The sequence below is a fragment of the Diachasmimorpha longicaudata genome, unplaced genomic scaffold (assembly GCF_034640455.1).
Source record: "Diachasmimorpha longicaudata isolate KC_UGA_2023 unplaced genomic scaffold, iyDiaLong2 ctg00000174.1, whole genome shotgun sequence".
Taxonomy (NCBI): Eukaryota; Metazoa; Arthropoda; class Insecta; order Hymenoptera; family Braconidae; genus Diachasmimorpha; species Diachasmimorpha longicaudata.
Genome location: NW_026973974.1, coordinates 5,001 through 12,500, shown reverse-complemented (window position 1 = coordinate 12,500; position 7,500 = coordinate 5,001).

Sequence of the window (7,500 nt, the reverse complement as noted above, 5' to 3'; positions counted from 1 at the left end):
AAGACATCATTGAAAATTAATAATATCGGTTACTTGATAAATTATAAATTAGTTACATAGAATTTATTTTTATTTTAGGCATTCAATTATATATGAATATATATTTTTTTCAATGAAAAATTCTGTGATGCTATTTTTGCATACCAACAAAAATAGGATCAACGTTCCAAGACATCATTGAAAATTAATAATATCGGTTACTTGATAAAATATAAATTAGTTGTATAGAATTTAGTTTCATTTTATGCATTCAATTATATCTGAATATATATTTTTTTCAATTAAAAATTCTGTGATGCAATTTTTGCATACCAACAAAAATAGCATCAACGTTTCAAGTCATCATTAAAAATTAATAATATCGGTTACTTGATAAATTATAAATTAGTTACATAGAATTTATTTTTATTTTAGGCATTCAATTATATATGAATATATATTTTTTTCAATGAAAAATTCTGTGATGCTATTTTTGCATACCAACAAAAATAGCATCAACGTTCCAAGACATCATTGAAAATTAATAATATCGGTTACTTGATAAATTATAAATTAGTTACATAGAATTTATTTTTATTTTAGGCATTCAATTATATATGAATATATATTTTTTTCAATGAAAAATTCTGTGATGCTATTTTTGCATACCAACAAAAATAGGATCAACGTTCCAAGACATCATTGAAAATTAATAATATCGGTTACTTGATAAAATATAAATTAGTTGTATAGAATTTAGTTTCATTTTATGCATTCAATTATATCTGAATATATATTTTTTTCAATTAAAAATTCTGTGATGCTATTTTTGCATACCAACAAAAATAGCATCAACTTTTCAAGTCATCACTAAAAATTAATAATATCGGTTACCTGATAAATTATAAATTAGTTATATAGAATTTAGTTTAATTTTATGCATTCAATTATATATGAATATAATTTTTTTCAATTAAAAATTCTGTGATGCTATTTTTGCATACCAACAAAAATAGCATCAACGTTCCAAGACATCATTGAAAATTAATAATATCGGTTACTTGATAAACTATAAAATAGTTGTATAGAATTTAGTTTAATTTTATGGATTCAATTATATATGAATATATATTTTTTTTAATTAAAAATTCTGTGATTCTATTTTTGCATACCAACAAAAATAGGATCAACGTTCCAAGACATCATTGAAAATTAATAATATCGGTTACTTGATAAATTATAAATTAGTTACATAGAATTTATTTTTATTTTAGGCATTCAATTATATATGAATATATATTTTTTTCAATGAAAAATTCTGTGATGCTATTTTTGCATACCAACAAAAATAGCATCAACGTTCCAAGACATCATTGAAAATTAATAATATCGGTTACTTGATAAAATATAAATTAGTTGTATAGAATTTATTTTTATTTTAGGCATTCAATTATATATGAATATATATTTTTTTCAATGAAAAATTCTGTGATGCTATTTTTGCATACCAACAAAAATAGGATCAACGTTCCAAGACATCATTGAAAATTAATAATATCGGTTACTTGATAAAATATAAATTAGTTGTATAGAATTTAGTTTCATTTTATGCATTCAATTATATATGAATATATATTTTTTTTAATTAAAAATTCTGTGATGCTATTTTTGCATACCAACAAAAATAGGATCAACGTTCCAAGACATCATTGAAAATTAATAATATCGGTTACTTGATAAAATATAAATTAGTTGTATAGAATTTAGTTTCATTTTATGCATTCAATTATATCTGAATATATATTTTTTTCAATTAAAAATTCTGTGATGCTATTTTTGCATACCAACAAAAATAGCATCAACTTTTCAAGTCATCACTAAAAATTAATAATATCGGTTACCTGATAAATTATAAATTAGTTATATAGAATTTAGTTTAATTTTATGCATTCAATTATATATGAATATAATTTTTTTCAATTAAAAATTCTGTGATGCTATTTTTGCATACCAACAAAAATAGCATCAACGTTCCAAGACATCATTGAAAATTAATAATATCGGTTACTTGATAAACTATAAAATAGTTGTATAGAATTTAGTTTAATTTTATGGATTCAATTATATATGAATATATATTTTTTTTAATTAAAAATTCTGTGATTCTATTTTTGCATACCAACAAAAATAGGATCAACGTTCCAAGACATCATTGAAAATTAATAATATCGGTTACTTGATAAATTATAAATTAGTTACATAGAATTTATTTTTATTTTAGGCATTCAATTATATATGAATATATATTTTTTTCAATGAAAAATTCTGTGATGCTATTTTTGCATACCAACAAAAATAGCATCAACGTTCCAAGACATCATTGAAAATTAATAATATCGGTTACTTGATAAAATATAAATTAGTTGTATAGAATTTATTTTTATTTTAGGCATTCAATTATATATGAATATATATTTTTTTCAATGAAAAATTCTGTGATGCTATTTTTGCATACCAACAAAAATAGGATCAACGTTCCAAGACATCATTGAAAATTAATAATATCGGTTACTTGATAAAATATAAATTAGTTGTATAGAATTTAGTTTCATTTTATGCATTCAATTATATATGAATATATATTTTTTTTAATTAAAAATTCTGTGATGCTATTTTTGCATACCAACAAAAATAGGATCAACGTTCCAAGACATCATTGAAAATTAATAATATCGGTTACTTGATAAAATATAAATTAGTTGTATAGAATTTAGTTTCATTTTATGCATTCAATTATATCTGAATATATATTTTTTTCAATTAAAAATTCTGTGATGCTATTTTTGCATACCAACAAAAATAGCATCAACTTTTCAAGTCATCACTAAAAATTAATAATATCGGTTACCTGATAAATTATAAATTAGTTATATAGAATTTAGTTTAATTTTATGCATTCAATTATATATGAATATAATTTTTTTCAATTAAAAATTCTGTGATGCTATTTTTGCATACCAACAAAAATAGCATCAACGTTCCAAGACATCATTGAAAATTAATAATATCGGTTACTTGATAAACTATAAAATAGTTGTATAGAATTTAGTTTAATTTTATGGATTCAATTATATATGAATATATATTTTTTTTAATTAAAAATTCTGTGATTCTATTTTTGCATACCAACAAAAATAGGATCAACGTTCCAAGACATCATTGAAAATTAATAATATCGGTTACTTGATAAATTATAAATTAGTTACATAGAATTTATTTTTATTTTAGGCATTCAATTATATATGAATATATATTTTTTTCAATGAAAAATTCTGTGATGCTATTTTTGCATACCAACAAAAATAGCATCAACGTTCCAAGACATCATTGAAAATTAATAATATCGGTTACTTGATAAAATATAAATTAGTTGTATAGAATTTATTTTTATTTTAGGCATTCAATTATATATGAATATATATTTTTTTCAATGAAAAATTCTGTGATGCTATTTTTGCATACCAACAAAAATAGGATCAACGTTCCAAGACATCATTGAAAATTAATAATATCGGTTACTTGATAAAATATAAATTAGTTGTATAGAATTTAGTTTCATTTTATGCATTCAATTATATATGAATATATATTTTTTTTAATTAAAAATTCTGTGATGCTATTTTTGCATACCAACAAAAATAGGATCAACGTTCCAAGACACCACTGAAAATTAATAATATCGGTTACTTGATAAAATATAAATTAGTTGTATAGAATTTAGTTTAATTTTATGCATTCAATTATATTTGAATATATATTTTTTTCAATTAAAAATTCTGTGATGCTATTTTTGCATACCAACAAAAATAGAATCAAGCAAAAATATCACTTATTTTTCCAATTTTCGACTTGTAGAACGATCAAGTATACTATTCTTTGGATTCTAAGATTTTTTTCAAGTGATTATTTTCAAAGTTGGGAAAAATGAAAAATTATTCTAAGTCCCCATTCGTAGTTCTTTTTGATTCGTATTGCTTCGGCGCAAAGTAGGTAGGGACACTTATGGATTTCTCAATTTTTGGATAGGGACAGCCGGATAGCCGTCATTCAGCATAAAAGCTATTGTTATATGCATAGTTTGATGTGAGGAATGGGAATTGATTGAAATTTTCACCCGCCAATTGCCGGCTGGCCTGATTTTAAGGTTTGAGAATCTTGACAACGATTTTGCATACCGACAAAAATAGCATCAAGCAAAAATATCACTTATTTTTCCAATTTTCGACTTGTAGAACGATCAAGTATACTATTCTTTGGATTCTAAGATTTTTTTCAAGTGATTATTTTCAAAGTCGGGAAAAATGAAAAATTATTCTAAGTCCCCATTCGTAGTTCTTTTTGATTCGTATTGCTTCGGCGCAAAGTAGGTAGGGACACTTATGGATTTCTCAATTTTTGGATAGGGACAGCCGGATAGCCGTCATTCAGCATAAAAGCTATTGTTATATGCATAGTTTGATGTGAGGAATGGGAATTGATTGAAATTTTCACCCGCCAATTGCCGGCTGGCCTGATTTTAAGGTTTGAGAATCTTGACAACGATTTTGCATACCGACAAAAATAGCATCAAGCAAAAATATCACTTATTTTTCCAATTTTCGACTTGTAGAACGATCAAGTATACTATTCTTTGGATTCTAAGATTTTTTTCAAGTGATTATTTTCAAAGTTGGGAAAAATGAAAAATTATTCTAAGTCCCCATTCGTAGTTCTTTTTGATTCGTATTGCTTCGGCGCAAAGTAGGTAGGGACACTTATGGATTTCTCAATTTTTGGATAGGGACAGCCGGATAGCCGTCATTCAGCATAAAAGCTATTGTTATATGCATAGTTTGATGTGAGGAATGGGAATTGATTGAAATTTTCACCCGCCAATTGCCGGCTGGCCTGATTTTAAGGTTTGAGAATCTTGACAACGATTTTGCATACCGACAAAAATAGCATCAAGCAAAAATATCACTTATTTTTCCAATTTTCGACTTGTAGAACGATCAAGTATACTATTCTTTGGATTCTATGATTTTTTTCAAGTGATTATTTTCAAAGTTGGGAAAAATGAAAAATTATTCTAAGTCCCCATTCGTAGTTCTTTTTGATTCGTATTGCTTCGGCGCAAAGTAGGTAGGGACACTTATGGATTTCTCAATTTTTGGATAGGGACAGCCGGATAGCCGTCATTCAGCATAAAAGCTATTGTTATATGCATAGTTTGATGTGAGGAATGGGAATTGATTGAAATTTTCACCCGCCAATTGCCGGCTGGCCTGATTTTAAGGTTTGAGAATCTTGACAACGATTTTGCATACCGACAAAAATAGCATCAAGCAAAAATATCACTTATTTTTCCAATTTTCGACTTGTAGAACGATCAAGTATACTATTCTTTGGATTCTAAGATTTTTTTCAAGTGATTATTTTCAAAGTTGGGAAAAATGAAAAATTATTCTAAGTCCCCATTCGTAGTTCTTTTTGATTCGTATTGCTTCGGCGCAAAGTAGGTAGGGACACTTATGGATTTCTCAATTTTTGGATAGGGACAGCCGGATAGCCGTCATTCAGCATAAAAGCTATTGTTATATGCATAGTTTGATGTGAGGAATGGGAATTGATTGAAATTTTCACCCGCCAATTGCCGGCTGGCCTGATTTTAAGGTTTGAGAATCTTGACAACGATTTTGCATACCGACAAAAATAGCATCAAGCAAAAATATCACTTATTTTTCCAATTTTCGACTTGTAGAACGATCAAGTATACTATTCTTTGGATTCTAAGATTTTTTTCAAGTGATTATTTTCAAAGTTGGGAAAAATGAAAAATTATTCTAAGTCCCCATTCGTAGTTCTTTTTGATTCGTATTGCTTCGGCGCAAAGTAGGTAGGGACACTTATGGATTTCTCAATTTTTGGATAGGGACAGCCGGATAGCCGTCATTCAGCATAAAAGCTATTGTTATATGCATAGTTTGATGTGAGGAATGGGAATTGATTGAAATTTTCACCCGCCAATTGCCGGCTGGCCTGATTTTAAGGTTTGAGAATCTTGACAACGATTTTGCATACCGACAAAAATAGCATCAAGCAAAAATATCACTTATTTTTCCAATTTTCGACTTGTAGAACGATCAAGTATACTATTCTTTGGATTCTAAGATTTTTTTCAAGTGATTATTTTCAAAGTCGGGAAAAATGAAAAATTATTCTAAGTCCCCATTCGTAGTTCTTTTTGATTCGTATTGCTTCGGCGCAAAGTAGGTAGGGACACTTATGGATTTCTCAATTTTTGGATAGGGACAGCCGGATAGCCGTCATTCAGCATAAAAGCTATTGTTATATGCATAGTTTGATGTGAGGAATGGGAATTGATTGAAATTTTCACCCGCCAATTGCCGGCTGGCCTGATTTTAAGGTTTGAGAATCTTGACAACGATTTTGCATACCGACAAAAATAGCATCAAGCAAAAATATCACTTATTTTTCCAATTTTCGACTTGTAGAACGATCAAGTATACTATTCTTTGGATTCTAAGATTTTTTTCAAGTGATTATTTTCAAAGTTGGGAAAAATGAAAAATTATTCTAAGTCCCCATTCGTAGTTCTTTTTGATTCGTATTGCTTCGGCGCAAAGTAGGTAGGGACACTTATGGATTTCTCAATTTTTGGATAGGGACAGCCGGATAGCCGTCATTCAGCATAAAAGCTATTGTTATATGCATAGTTTGATGTGAGGAATGGGAATTGATTGAAATTTTCACCCGCCAATTGCCGGCTGGCCTGATTTTAAGGTTTGAGAATCTTGACAACGATTTTGCATACCGACAAAAATAGCATCAAGCAAAAATATCACTTATTTTTCCAATTTTCGACTTGTAGAACGATCAAGTATACTATTCTTTGGATTCTAAGATTTTTTTCAAGTGATTATTTTCAAAGTTGGGAAAAATGAAAAATTATTCTAAGTCCCCATTCGTAGTTCTTTTTGATTCGTATTGCTTCGGCGCAAAGTAGGTAGGGACACTTATGGATTTCTCAATTTTTGGATAGGGACAGCCGGATAGCCGTCATTCAGCATAAAAGCTATTGTTATATGCATAGTTTGATGTGAGGAATGGGAATTGATTGAAATTTTCACCCGCCAATTGCCGGCTGGCCTGATTTTAAGGTTTGAGAATCTTGACAACGATTTTGCATACCGACAAAAATAGCATCAAGCAAAAATATCACTTATTTTTCCAATTTTCGACTTGTAGAACGATCAAGTATACTATTCTTTGGATTCTAAGATTTTTTTCAAGTGATTATTTTCAAAGTTGGGAAAAATGAAAAATTATTCTAAGTCCCCATTCGTAGTTCTTTTTGATTCGTATTGCTTCGGCGCAAAGTAGGTAGGGACACTTATGGATTTCTCAATTTTTGGATAGGGACAGCCGGATAGCCGTCATTCAGCATAAAAGCTATTGTTA